The sequence below is a fragment of the Leptonychotes weddellii genome, chromosome 14 (genome assembly GCF_054177405.1).
Source record: "Leptonychotes weddellii isolate Sample4059 chromosome 14, ASM5417740v2, whole genome shotgun sequence".
NCBI classification, from domain to species: Eukaryota; Metazoa; Chordata; class Mammalia; order Carnivora; family Phocidae; genus Leptonychotes; species Leptonychotes weddellii.
Window position 1 is genome coordinate 32,013,540 of NC_138382.1, and position 15,491 is coordinate 32,029,030.

The 15,491-nt window shown below is 40.3% G+C and overlaps 1 long non-coding RNA gene across 1 annotated transcript in view; it reads right to left on the reverse strand.

The window, feature by feature from the left end:
• Positions 1-9,344, reverse strand: part of LOC145717019 (uncharacterized) — a 43,071-nt gene extending 33,727 nt beyond the window's left edge. The window contains exon 1 of the long non-coding RNA XR_014139995.1: positions 7,613-9,344. This is a non-coding gene — a long non-coding RNA (uncharacterized LOC145717019). The remainder of the gene's footprint in view (positions 1-7,612) is intronic.
• Between the last annotated feature and the right edge of the window lie 6,147 nt (positions 9,345-15,491).

Here is a 15,491-nt window from a genome sequence, read left to right on the forward strand (position 1 = left end):
TGCTGTGAATAAAGCTGGCTCTAGATCACTTATTATTACAGTTGTATTTTATTTGATTGTATAGATATACCACACTTCAATTATTCAGTTCTCTGTTGTAAGGCACTTAGGTTGATTTCATCTTTCTTTCTCTTTCTTTCTTTTTCTTTTTCTTTCTTTCTTTCATTTATTCTTTTCTTTCTTTCTTTCCTTCCTTCTTTCTTTCTTTCTCTCTTTCTTTTATTCTTTGTTTTCTTTCTTTTTTTCCTCCTCTTTTTTTCCCCTATATAAACAATGCTGCTAATCTATTCGATCATTGGGTGCCAAAGAACTTGTCTTATACTTTTCTAAAATGTGCCTCCATACAATGTCCACACATTGTTTCTATCTCTCCCTTGTAAATCCATACAGGATTCTCAGATGTCTTGTATATTCGAGTCTTCCAACTGCGGATTTAAAAATGAGCTCATGTTTAAAAATCAGTTCATGGAATAAACTCTCATTTATTAACCCCACTTTTATTTATTACCTTTTGAAATTATATAAGTAACGCATGCTTGTCATAAAAATTATCCCAACAATATGAAAGGGCACGAATGTAAAAAAGTGGAAATCACTATCTTCCACTTGTGAATGATTACTGCCCATTAGAGTGTGGTGAACATTTTTCCAGTCATTTCTAGGCCTGCACCCATACATTCAAACATGCATGTGTTCTCATAGTCTTCCATCTGTGTCTGTCTCCTCTTATAAGGACCTCAGTCATATTGGATGAGGGTTCACACTGCTAACCTCATTTTAGTGTAATTTAATTATCTCTTTAAAGACCCAACCACAGTCATATTCTGAGTTAATGAGGGTTAGGACTTCAACATACAGATTTTAGAGGTAATTGTTGAGTTTTAATAATGTATCAAAGCTTTTTAAAAAAGATTTATTTGTTTATTTGAGAGAGAGAGAGAGAGCATGGGGGGAGGGGATAGGCAGAGGGAGAGAGAGAATCTAGAGCAGACTCCCCACGCCCAGCACAGGGCTCAATCTCACGACCCTGAGATCATGAACTGAACCAAAACCAGAAGTAGGACACTTGACCGACTGAACCACACAGGCGTCTCTGTATACAAGCTTTAAATGAGCACTTTCACTTTAATTATTCCTTTATAAACGTTGTATTCTACATGGAAATTATTCGAGTCCCAGTTATACCACTTATACACTGGGCCATGGTACAGACTGACTCAAGTTAGTTTGCAATTCTTAGAGCTCGCTGTTCACTTCTCCAGCCCCTGTGGTACCATATTTCCCTGCATTTACAGAGCAGATGTGAAATAAAGAATGAAAGTCCAGTGATTATGAACATGAAGTTATAAATCTTAAGTTACTTTCATAACTAGTGGTTAGGAAAATACTTAAACCAAAGGATAAGAACAGGTATTTAAAATTATTTGACTTAAGATATTGGAAGGCTGCTAGAATTGAAACTAAAGACATGAACAGTATTGTAATATCTGGAGTTTGATGTGTTACCTCATGTGAAAGAGACTTTTTGAAATTAAAATTTAATAAAATGTGTTATTGGATCCATAAAAATAGATGGACAAGTGGCCTATTCTGTATATTGAACATGAAGATGTGAAGATGACTTTTGACAAGGTCATCGATGAATTAGCACTAAATAAAGTTTAAGGAAAAAGCTGTAATATTATTATTCATTCCTGTAATAGACCCATAGATAAGTTTTTATAATTTTTTCTAAAACGTCTGTTAATGTTATGAAAAAGATTCAAATTATTATTTTTTATTTTGTGTTAAAATATTTATTTTCTTTTTCTTTCTCTTCCTACAGGTATGTTCTGACCATTATTTTAATTCATTTCATAATAACTGCACAAAATAATTTTGTCATATGTAGGAGGATGGTATTTAAAAGATGATCCATTCTTCATGTCAGATATACCAGTTTTCCCACTGCATGTGGTTCACCTTGTCCGCTTTTCTTCTTTCATCTTCTTTTATTCATTTTTTTAGAGGATGGGGAGGGGCAGAGGGAGAGAGAGAATCCCAAGCAGGCTCCACACCTAGTGCAGAGTCCGACATGGGGCTCGATCTCACAACCCTCTGAGATCATGACCCGAGTTGAAATCAAGAGTCAGACGCTTAACCGCCTGAGCCACCCAGACAGCCCACCTTGTCCACTTTTGTACTTACATTTGTTGGCCATGCCAGTTATCAAGCCCATTTTCTCCACAGAATTATTAGAATCAGAATCTCGGGCCATATTGGTGCTTAACACTATAAAACATTATGACAGTTTCATCAAACAAAAATATTTTTATAAAGAGTGCTGTGGTGCTAGAAAAATCAAATAAAAAATCATCACACTTATTATGCTCAGTAACCAAACACTATGCTTATTACATGCCAAGCACTATTCTAGGAGGAAAACTCCAAAGAAAGGTAAATACATGTTATTGTTGTTAGTAGTAGCAGTATTATTCCTCAGGACCTTTTAATCCAGTGAGGGGATAAAATAGGAGCAGATGAGAGAATAGGGAGCAGTGGAGAGACCATCTGGTACAGCAACCAAGGACGTGGGTTGTGACAGGTTTTGTTACCTTTAACTTTATGACCTAGGGGAAATCACTTACCTTCTCTATAACATGGGGCTTATATTATCTTACAGGTGTAGCACATAGTAGTAGGCATCCAATGACTGGTAGTTAAGTATGAACAAGCCATAACGAAGTAAACATGGAAGAGATAATTAAAAGTTTGGTGCAACAATAAATAATATGGCCCCGATGAAGTTCCTAGTAGAAGATACACATGGTAGAAGAGTTTCAGAAGGGAAAGAACATTTGCCACTGAGAGATCTTGACAGGTGTAGGCCCAATACCAGACCCAGAGCACACACTGGGGAGGTGGATAGGAATGGGGCCTGGAGTCACCAAAAAAGCTCTGATTCAGCGAACTGCCCTGCATGAATGGTCTTAACTTCCTATAAGCACCTCCGGGCTAAAACAGCATCTTTTCAATGTTGAATGAAAAAACCTGGACAGAAATGATCAAATACTGCATGCTTCCTTTATTTAAAATATACGACAGGCAAACCTCATCTACAGTGTTATAGGTTGGGTAGAGTTTCTCCTTGTGGGAGAGAACCGGGGCTAGTAACGTTCAGTTGCTTGATGAGAGTGTTGGTGACGTGGATGTCTTCCGTTTCCTAAAACTCATTAAGCTGTATTCTCATTGGTGCACTTTTCTATATATAGAATACTCTTCAACACAAAGTTGAAAATATGTAAGCTTCCACTTTACAATTTTTGAAAAACATAAGGAATATGGGGGAAAAATTAAGAAAAAAATCACCTGTGATTCTGAAATTCAGAATAACTACCGTTAACATTTTGGAATAACTGCTTCACACGTAATTACGATCATCCTATATATACTACTTTACAACCTCTTTTTTGTCGTTCTCACTAAGTAAATACATGCAAGGAGTTTCCCATGTCGGAGAATATTTTTTTAAAAACCTAATATATGTATATGCCATAATTTTCTTAGTAAATCTCTTATACTTTGATAATTAGCATATTTCTATTTTTTAAATATTTAAATATTGCCACAATGAACTCTTTTATACATAAATATATTACATCTCTCAACATTTGAGCAAGATGAATTTCTGTAAGTGAAAAAGGTTTTGATACACATTTTTCAGTTTCCCTTCAAGATTTGAGCTCATTTCACTCACATCCTCCGTATTATTGAGAATATGTATTTTTTAATCTGCACGTTTTGTAGTTGAACACGCTTTTTCTTTCAAATGCTGCTTTTTTTTTGGTCCTGAGCTTGAAACTTGTTTTATGTTATTTGCTATCTCTGCTTCTTTTCTTGGAATGCCTCTTCCTACCCTGGGCCAATTTTTTGTTTTTTTGTTTTTTCTTCCTAGTAGAGAATTTCACTTCTCTTAGACTTCTCGAAACTTTGCAGTCCCTTGTTGTCCCAACTTAATATTTCATTCAGGTTAAAGCCCAGACTCTACTTGCTTTATGAACTAAGTTCCTTTTCATCCACTGACTCTTTGGCATGTGACCCCGTTTACGTTTCTGATTTAAGTTGTTAAACTTCCTTCTGGGTTTTAAAAGCTGATAATAAGCAAACCTTCTGTGGACGAGACAGTAGCACTTGGTGGTAGAAGCAACGGAGGCCGAATATAAACTCCCCGAGTGTAAGGTCCTGGAACACACCTAATTCTTGCTACCATTCCCCAATAATCACGATACTTGTCCATCTTAAATGATAATTAAAATTGGGGGCCCCAATGTCGTAGCATCATAGTTTTAATAGATTGAACTCTTTCTAGTTCGGGTAGAGCATCTGGCTTGTAGATGAACTTGCTATTTCTATTTTTTCTAAAAGCCTGTAAAAACAAACCAGCATACTTTATGTTTCTCCCTTTGCAGTAATATCCACTGGGGGGAAAAACAAAACAAAACAAAAAAACCCACAGCGTATTTTCAACCAAGCACAGATTGCCTGCTGTTCCTGCTTGTCAGGGTTTGCTCTCCCTCTATCACAGTTGTGAGAAGGCTGCGTGTGATCTGTATTTTTGTCCTATCTCCCTGAAAGATGACTTTCACATTCTGCAGTGTGGGAGGACACTCACTGACGAAGTCCATGCTGAGAACGGCTCAGCCGTGCAGGGCAGCCGAGGGGGCAGATGTCTTTTCTGTTCTATTCTCGATTTTTACTGTGCCCTGTGGCAAGCCTTAGTTCTTTTCCTCTCTTGGTCCTGAACCCTTACCTTTATTCCTTTTCTCTTTCGGTTACCCCTATTGTTTTCCCCTGCTGTCTCTTGTGGCGGGCTTGGGGAACAATGTTGCAGGATCATGGAGCTTTTGAGGGAATGTAAATTGCAGGCGGCGCTGAGTCCCGTCTGTTTTCTCATCGGAAAGCAGCATTTCAGAGAGTTGAACTGGCACCGGGGTTCGGCAAAGACACGCCGAGTTCAGGAATATTCCCTGTTCCCAGGCCCTGGTTCTGCAGAAGTGGGACTTTCTGAAGAGGGGGCACTGGGGAGAGGGAGGGGAGCCGCGGGGCAGCACTTGCCGAAGCAGATGCTCCGGGTGTCAGAAGGAAAGCTGCTCTAATCAGAGTTCAGCCGTCTCGCAGACAATCCACAGCTTTGGAGAGAGACAAACAAAACACAGTCTCTTAGTCCAGCGCATAAATGTAAGAGGCTGGTCTTAAGTGTGTGCGCAGGATTCTAGTGGGCTAAAAATGTTAGGCAGAGTTAAAGTGAGGCATTGTTTAGGTTTTAATGAAGGCAACCAATTTTTAACAACAGAAGTTCTGTTGCTGAAAAACCCCCTCCCCGTACCCTCCCCCCTTCCCTAACACTCCGTTCCTCTGCCCCTGCACCTGCTTTCATTTTTGGCTTCTTGGCACTGATGTTCACAGAGACATCAGCTGGCAGTGGCAAACCGCTAAAAGCTCCCCTGCAAGGCAGCCCTGCAAATGCCAGCCATTTATCCATTGGTGCATGCCGGCTGATCGTAAGGTCTCCCTTTCTGCCGCCGACCGCAATCCCCTCAGCCCCCCAGTTTTACTTCCAAGTGACAGTACACGGTCCAAGCCAAGCAGCGGCCTGGCCCTTTGAGTCTCCATTAAGTGTGGCCGCATCTTTATGCTGCATCTATTTGCTGCGATTATCATATTTTGATCCAAAGGGCGCTGCAGAAAATTTAGACGACAATACTATTTCTTCTATTCAGTAAAGAGCTACGGGCCCAGGGGCTCATTTCTTTCTCCTCAGCAGATGGTGGGATCGTTTCTTGAGGTCTCTTTGACTTGAAACAGCCTTTTTGTTTTTGTTACTTATTGAGAGCCAGTTGCCCCAAATTCATTGAATAAAGACATCCACTTTTCAGTGTAAGCTAAGCCCCAGTAGATAAATACTGACTTAGAGTTGGGCTGATGGACAAGCTAGAAAGGCAAAGGGGCTGCTGGAAGTTAAGTATTCAGCACAAGGCTTTGCAGTTTCAAAAACGATGGCTTTAAGTTCCCCATTCAACACAGCAATTCAGGCTGTATACTGAGAAAGTGTGAGAAATCTGTGAGAAATTCGACATATATTTATTTTTCTTGGAAATTAGAGAATATCTTCACAGTGTACACTCTGAAGGGCTTTTGTTTTGTTTTGTTGTGTTTTTAATGATCTAAACCATCTGGGGAGTTGATAAAGAATGTGATTTTCACAAGCTGAGCTAGCAAAGCCTATTGCTAAATCCCAAACCTTTATCCAGCCTACAGATAAAACCAGGGTGGGAGAGCTTCCCTTCCAGCTCCAAAATACTAGGATCCCACGTATGCCAAATGCTTCAGTCTCTGGGTGGTAAGAAAAATAGAGAACTGACTAAGGGAGCCTGGCCCAAACGTTCAGAAATGTATGGTAGTTTTTTGGGTGTTTTTTGTTTTTTCCCCAGAAGATTGGTGGAGGTCACAGATTTCCAGAAAATCTGTCTGAAAACCGAGTCGGCATCATATTTCATCTAATGCCTCCTTGGTCTTCTTTGATTTAGGGATGAGAACTAGCACTTGCAAGAATGTCTTAACCACCTATTTTTCAAACCTAGAGTCCATCTAAAACCTGTCTTACCAGACAAAGCACGGAGAAGGCATTGTGGTGGCCACCTGGCGATAATTGTGATCTTATATCAGAAGGGGTGTGTTTGTGGGGTTTGTGACCTATGACCGGTTAGGAGTGTCAAGGCTTACTACTCAGCTTTTAATCCAGCAATGTCGTTAAGATAGAGAAATCAGAGGGGCGCCTGGGTGGCTCAGTTGGTTAAGCATCCAACTCTTGATTTTGGCTCAGGTCATGATCTCAGGGTCATGAGATCAAGTCCCACGTCAGGCTCCTCGCTCACTGGAGAGTCTGCTTCCTCCTTCTCCTTCTCCCTCCCCCCCTCCCCCTGTTCTCTCTCTCTCTCTCAAATAAATGAATAAATAAATCTTAAAAAAAATAAGATAGAGAAATCAGAAAATGTCCTTCTCAGGAAGAGGCCATACATTGAAGGTATAATCGTGTCATGGCCGTCGACGTAACCCTCTCCCCCCTGAATCCAACTTCTCGTTTTCTGATTATGCGCACAGAGGTACACAAGATCAAACTGGAAAGTTATCTCTTTGTATTCAAATAAATGCATGCTGTAAGTTCTCATTTGCTCATGGTGTGTGCAAATATCTCTAACCACAAGTCTGATAATATTTCCAAGCCTCAGTTATCAATTACTATTCTCTATGAAACCTACACATTAATCAGTCAGTTGATCAATATTTCATGCCTATCACCTGCTGCTGGCTCATACTTTACTCAAAAACAGCAGATTATGTCAGGAATGTCATTTACTACTTTGGTTTAAGATGGTTTTAGAATTAACAATCCAGTTAAATGTTCGGGTGTATCATTCTACAGAATGGAGCTCCCACCCGGAAGACTAAGGAACAGTTACACGGAACAAATCAGGCAGCTGGAGCTTCAGGTCACCGTTGCAAGCAGTTCACAGGAAATAATCATCTGGTAATAAAGCTTGAAGAATGGGGAAGATTTAATAATAATGCTTACTTTAGCAGTTGTTGTCTTCTTTCACACAGCCAGAAGGCTACATCATCCCCTCAAGCCCCTCACTCTGGCTATGATGTGCTTCCAACCTAGAAGCAGCAGTAAAGTGGGGGGAGAGGGGGTTGACCATAAGACAGCAAATCAGAACTCTTACACCTAAGAACCCCTTCCAACAACCGTCTCCAAGTCCTTGAGCCCCTCAGAAACTCGGCTTCCTCCTCTGCAAAATGGGAATGACAGTTTATTGGCCCTTGCCAACTCACAGACTTGCTGTAAGATACAAATGAAATAATCTGTAAAAACCTCGGATCACTATACAAACGTTCATTACTGTAATGATCCTTTGTGTTAGAATGCTTTGTGAACCACACAAGGCTACAGGGCTGTGAGTTAGGATAATTATTATTTGCATTACAGTTGCTTTCTCAGTGCCTCCCCAAATCTGGGCTTCCTCCTCTCTTCCCTAATTCAAGGAATGGCACCATCCAAAGAGTTGTATGAGTTTTGACACCTCCCAATCCATTACTCATATTCAGTCTATCCTAAATTCCATTGAGTGTCACCTCTTCAAGTTAAAGGAATTTAGAGCAGTGTATTGTATTCGGTCCTGATTTTTCAATGATTTCTAGCTTCATTTTGTTGAATGCATGAATAAATGTAGTGTACACAGACTATTTTATAGGTGTATACTTTTACTCCATCTTCCTTCAAAAGAGGGATTTAAGGAAGGTTATGTGACACCTAATACAACAAATAGCATCTCTCAGAAGTAGGCAGGAAATGCAAAGGTAAAAAATGCTGGGTACCTACACTGGAGCCAAGGGTAAGGCTAATACAAGAACATTTGCCTTTGAATCCTTACTATGGATGGGTCCAAATATAACTGGAAAGACACAAAATATAGTGTTCCTGGAACGAAGGCAAAAGTATTGTCTAAAAATCACATATATTCTGGATATAATTACGGAGAGAAATTTCTGGAAAAATCTAAAAAGGATACTGTGAAATGTAATGAATAATGCTACAGGTGATACCTTTACAGAAGATAGGGAACAATTTTACACGGCTGTTTCATTAAGCACTGTGCTTACTTGGTGTTGGCGATACTAAAATAGGTAAAACAGGCCTTGTTATCAAAGAATCACTAAGACAGATAAATCCACTGTGTACAGAGCAGTGCCATTCAGTAAGATAAATTTAATTAGAGAAGGAGGATGCGTGGTGCTTTGGAACACAGTAAAGGAAGTAATCAGTTCTACTCGGTAGACCAGGGAAGGCTTCTTGGAAGTGATAGCATCTGATCTCCTGTGTTTATTCAACAAGTACTTATCAGTTGCCAACTTCGTGGTATGCAAAGTGACAGGAGCTAGGATTGCAATGCTGAGGAGAACAATGCCTTTGTCTTTATAAGTAGATAAAGCTTTGATTCAGTGAGAAAGACTCTCACATGCTCCTGAGCCACAGCCCATACCTGTACCCCAGCCTCGGCTACGGTGAGCATTTCATAGCACTTAGATCCCTCACTTGCCCCTGCTTTCTGAAAAGGAACATGAAACAGTATCAGGAACTGCATGAGAAGCCCTAGCCACTGTGCAAAGCTGCCAGAAACCTTGGGAAAGGAAGTAGATAAGAAATAGGCTTCTAGGAATCCTTGGGGAAGCCTCAACTCTGGACAGATGGAGTTGAAACCCAACTAGGACAAAACAAGGACCTCGGTGTTTGGCATCTAGGAAGGCCAGTAAATATTACTGTACTCTAATTGAAATAACATGCTTGAAAGTCTTCTCCGTCTCCTTCTTCTTCTTATTTTTTTTACAGGAAAGGAAAGAATATGCAGCCTGGTTCTCTTATTTCTGAAAAACTGAGATGAGGCAAGTTAATCCTAATGTCAGCAGAAGGTACCCTGATTTTTCCAGTGATCAAGCTCGTGAAGTAGTTTTCATTGGTAGCAGAATGTCAGGCCAAAAGAGTCAACAGCAGTAGGAAGGAATCTTTTGTTTCTGCCCAAATAAATAATGCTCTGATCGATCTTCTTTAATAATAGCATGTATAATTATTTACTAGATGTAAGAGCAGTACTCCTCGGGCACCTGGGTGGCTCAGTCGTTGAGCGTCTGCCTTCGGCTCGGGTCATGGCCCCGGGGTCCTGGGATCAAGCCCCACATCGGGCTCCCTGCTCGGCGGGAAGCCTGCTTCTCCCTCTCCCACTCCCCTTGCTTGTGTTCCTGCTCTCGCTATCTCTCTGTCTGTCAAATAAATAAATAAAATCTTTAAAAAAAAAAAAAAGAGCAATACTCCTCAATCAGTATTCCTCAGAGGGGAATAGCACATGCTATTTGCGAGACCCTGCTTGGCACTGAGGAGGAAGCACAGAAATATTCCACAGAGACTCTGTTTGCCTGATGCTTAAAGAATTAGGGAGACAAGACACATTCCTGAAACAATGAAACAACATATTAAAATATGCCAGAGCATATGATAAATGTTAAATACACAGTATAGACAATAACTCATAGACAAAATGAAAGGTGGCCATGAATAAAGCAGGAGAGAGCAGAGAAGATCTTATAAAAATTGAGACCTGAAGAATGGGGAGAATTTAGATGGATCAGGCAGGAACACTCTAGGTCAGAAGAGAAAAGCTTACAAAGGTGTGGAAAGGTGATTTTAAAAACTAACATGTTTTCAAATCAGGGAACCAGAAAATTAGCTATTAACACAATGGCCCGAAGACCTCTCTTGCTATGCACATACTCACTGGGAAGAACGTTCTTGGGAAGTGTGACACATTTGAGAAAGTAAATCGAAGTGGATTCAGAAAGAAAAATATTCATCCTTATAAAGGAACATCAACCTGTATACAGTCCTTCAAAGTCACAAATATTACAGAATAACTCTCACAAACAATCTTCTGGGGTGGGGGGAGAAAATAACATTTCCCAAAATGTCAAAGATGGTGGGTTAATTCTAGGTAGATACAGTGCAAAACTGATTCTCAGGGAGCTGAACCCGAACAAACCACATTACTTTCTTAACTCCAAAACTGATTAGTAGGGCGATATAGCAGACCAAATCAAAATTTAGGTTATAAATAAAATCTAGTTGTACATCAGTTCTACCTCAATAAAGCTGAAAAAAACAAAAACAAAAACAAAACAAAAAGCCAGCACCTGTTTCCAGATGTTTGCTTTAAACATAGAGTATGTTCTCTGAAATAAACTGGCATATCCATTTACTCTAAGCCCAGATGAAAATTCCACCACAATTCTTTAAAGCATAAAATGTTATAAATGTGTATGTATGTAATCTTCAGAGAAGCTAAGTAACTTGCTCAAGGTCACGCTCGAGTCTGTGGTTTCAGAGCCCTGAGTTTTAAGTGATAAGAGCTTCTCACCTAAAGTTGTGTGGTGCTCCAGATTCCCGGAGAGTTTTATATTCAGATACCAGAACTAGCCCTGACCTACTGAATCAGGATCACCAGCACTGGGCCCAGGTACGTAGATGTAAAAAACCTATCTGGTGATTTTGATGGAAATCCCTGGTTAAGATGCTGCCTACAAAAACTACACGTAATAATAATTATGATTATAATTATATAGAAATAATTATAATAATTATTATTACACACTAGGAGCCAAGGTGGTCACTCAAGTGTAGCAGTGTAGCAAGATAAGATGGAGAAATATCAATCTTTGTATTTTTCTTACTTACCCTCACTTCCCAACCTTCCTTGAATTAGTCAGAACTATTTACATTGTCTGAAGGAGAACTTGGATTATAACAGTAGGAACGTAGAGGAAAAGACACCATTCATGTTCACTTTTTGGTTTCCCAATGAGGCTCTAGAGAATCCTAAGGAAAGGTCTGGAGGGGAGCAGAACATTGATTGGAAAGGGTTGGAAAGAGAAGACAGGGATTGCTGTCCTTCTTGGCCTGTTCACACAGGTTGCAGGTAAGGGGTGGGGAAGGGGAGAGAGAGAGAGATACATATCGGAATACCTCCTGCCAATGTGGAGCCAAATGAGAGAGAACACTGAGAGAAATGGTGGTAACGTGCCCTCGGCACTCAGAGTTAGAGGAAGTTAGTTCTGCCTGGTGACAGTGGAGAAGAGACTTGAAGAAGTTAGCCTTGGAGTGGAGTGTTAATGATGGATACGATTCTCTGTAGACAGGTAGTGTGGGAACAAGAAGACTCAAGAGGAAATTACTATCTGTCTAGTACCTAACTCAATTCTCTACCACACTGAAAGATATGAGACATTGTTACAGTGACTACTGATGATCTCGGTCCACATTAACTTAGCAACCTCAGAGCTTGGCAATGATTGGCGGGCCATGTTCACCAGGAAGGTCCCTAGCCAGGATGCCTTCAGTGGCTCCTTGTTTTCCTCTGACACTCTCCTCTTTGCTCCCCTTGCCCACTCTCCCTGATTTGACATTCTCAAGTTGCTGTGTTCTCAGACCTACTTTCTGCTTCTAGTCACCTGTCACTAAACTGAAAATACATACTTCTGTGAAAGTGCTCAGTGCATCTTCACCATGGGAGTATGGAGATAATGCTCCAATCTCTGTGGTCCAGCCTTTCAGTGACTCATTAGTTACTGACGGGGAAAACTTTCAGACCTGCTAGAACAATCGAAAAATAGATTGTAAAGGTTAAAAGTGACCTTAAAGAGAGTCTATTGTTCTGTTTTTATAAACTATTGATATTGAGACCCAAAGAGGGTAGATAATTTGACTAAATCTGGAAGCTTCTAAGAATTAGAAGTGAAACTTGGACCTGGGCCTAAGTCAAGTAATCTACCTCTGCCACCTGCTAAAGGAATGAGGATAGTGTTCAGCAGCCACACCGAGGTAAGAGTCTGTAGGTTGTCACCTTTCCTGCTCCTTTATCTGAAGGCCAACCCTCAGTCTGGACTTGGTGTGGACTTTCCACTAATTTACTTTTCCAAAATAAGGAACCAGATCCCACATACTAACTAGTGAACAACAATAATTTATCTTCCTTGGGTTCATAATATACTACACATGGGAGTGACTTAGGAACTGGATAGGCTCAAATTTAATGAGACTAAATTATAATTAGTAATAAGGGTCTTATCCAATGTCACTTTGAAAATTGTTGACAAAATGAGCAATCATCTCATTTCCATTTTAATGCACTTAGTAAGGAGCCTGAATATGCCAAAGAATTAATGAAATTTGCAGAAGATCTATTTTTAGAAAGCATAGCTATACAGTTGCGATTCAAAAATAATAAATGACTTGGAAGAATCTACTTAAAATTTCAAATAACTTATCTTAAATCACAGACATTTACACATAGAGAACCTTAAATATATTAATGCAAAAAGTTATATCTGGGTCGGGGCGCCTGTGTGGCTCAGATGGTTAAGCGTCTGCCTTCGGCTCAGGTCATGATCCCAGGGTCCTGGGATCGAGTCCCGCATCGGGCTCCCTGCTAGGCAGGGAGCCTGCTTCTCCCTCTGCCTCTGCCTCTCTCTCTCTCTCTCTGACTCTCATGAATAAATAAATAAAAAACATTTTTAAAAAAAGTTATATCTGGGAAAAAGAAGAAAAAAATAGAATAATCTTTGGCTAAGTCACAATGTATTGTTGCAGAAAAGGATATACCATGCAATTTGGAACTGGTGCAAGAAAAGCCAGTGTTGGTAGTTAAGACTGGATATTCAGAAAAATGTAGAGAAAAAAAGAAGTCATTCAAAACAAGGGCAATAGAGTGATTGTATCATTTGATGACTAAGGTACCTGAAAGTCAATATGAACATGATGATCAAAGGTTAGGTGAGGTAAAGGCTAAAGTATAAATGATTAACAGTCATGGTAAACAGAAAGAGAAATGCACAATGACATAAATAATAAGAGAAGCTTGAGGGAAATTTCTGCACCAGTTACAATGAAAAAAATGTAGAAGGCTCATACTTGAAGACATGTTTCCAAAAATGAATTGGAATCCTAAAACTTCCAGCTAAAGAAAACTTAACATGATGATAATGACTTTTACATTTATTTTAAAAAAGAGTTAACAGACCAGTAAGTGGCTACAAATATCTGCAAATTCAGCTATGAAGGTTGGTACACTTAAAACGAGCCCTTTCCATCGTTTTTATTTTGTCAGAGAACATAAGTAGTTGGAAATGCCTAGCATATGCCTTCTCTTATTCTTCATGGTAGTTGAAGAATACCAATCCAACAAAATCTAGGCTGAAATAGGGTCTTTGGATAATACTTATGAGGAACTATATTTGTCCAATTTTAACACCTTGCTTGTAAATACTGCCCTCAGATCCCAGCAAGAGCAGCTCCCAAGTTCTGGCTTTCCACAGGCCATGCCCCTCCACCAAGGCAGGTGTCTGAGGGCCCAAGGGTTATTCTCACCTGTAGCCTGTGCCTCCCCTTCTAGACCATACTCCAGGTACCCAAGACTCCAGAATTTTCTTCCCAGAGTTCCCTGAGGCCACTCTTAGGCCTGTGCTGGCCTCTTCTTTGGGTCTTTCTCTCCAGAAGATGGAACGTGCCACCAATACCTGGCCCCAGGAAGCCGAGGAGAGGCCGGCTGCAGTGTGTATGTGGAGGCCTGAGGCCCCCCATGGGGCAGGAAGGAGACCTGCATGGACGGGGAGTCCATGTCCCATTCTCTGAAAGCTGCCATGTTCCTTGCAGAGCTCTAAGGAATGTAACACTTGTAATGTGAATCTGGTCTTACAGTCATGGTAAACAGAAGGACTCTTTGTTTTCAAGACTGGAGGATAGAACAGATTTAATGTAAACGTTATTAGCATGATTTACATACTTGAAATATTTAGACACGTGGTAAGTTGTCTTGCCTTTGGCTGGCAAATTTCTAGAGGCATACTTGTTGCTTTCCCCCTTCCGGGCTATTTGAGGTATCTGGGAGCAGACTATACCCTATTTCTCCAGTGCTTTTTATCATACCTGACAAGATGCCTCATACAGGCCTGGGGCTTCAAACTAAATTGAAGGAAAATGCAGAGACACGTAATCTGAAGGTAGGAGAAGGTGAGGCACGTATTTTCAGCAGTTAGACTTTTCATCAATCTGCCCCATTTCCCGGACTTCCCCACCACAGAGAGGGATATCCAGGAACTCTACGTCACCCTCAGAACCTAGAGCCCCTGATGAACAGGGTCACCCCAGCTGCTCCTGTGTTTTACCATCTTTCAGCCTGTGCTCTGTAAACCACCGAAGTCCCTGTGCTAATCAGACCCTAAGGGAAGTAGCGCTTCGCGTCTGATAGCATTTTAAGGACAAGGCAGTTTGAATTCCCCTTGGCTGTTTTTGTCCTTCCTCAAGGAAATCAACAAGGCTCTAGAACTTTAACTTCGCATTTCTGGACATCGAGTATGTCAGAAGAAATTCACTGCTTCTTTTACTGAGGTTTTAAAAGACTATTGATAATATCCTGTCAATGCACAGTTTTTAACCATACTAAGGAAAGTGGACTTTTTTCCAATGGCTCCGTATGATCTACTGAGTCCATCTATCCCCTTCTTTCCTTCCTTCCTTCCTTCCTTCTTTCCTTCCTTCCTTCCTTCCTTCCTCCCTTTCTTTCGACATAAACTATAATCATTTAAATTCCATAGTCATTATTTTGAATAGAACCACACTTAATTCTCTTTCCCTTACAGGGCACGCATAATATGGACATCATATTATTTTGCATCATATTATTTTGTCTAAATTACACTATTCCAAAAAAAGTATGTTTCTTCATCTTTAATTCACCCTGAAAAACAATGGTATTTTCTTCTGTCTCTTACTATTTATGTATGTCGCTATGACTCAGAAAATGGCCAACTTGGGCTAGGGTCATGAATGCAGTAATAATTGTGAGCAAATT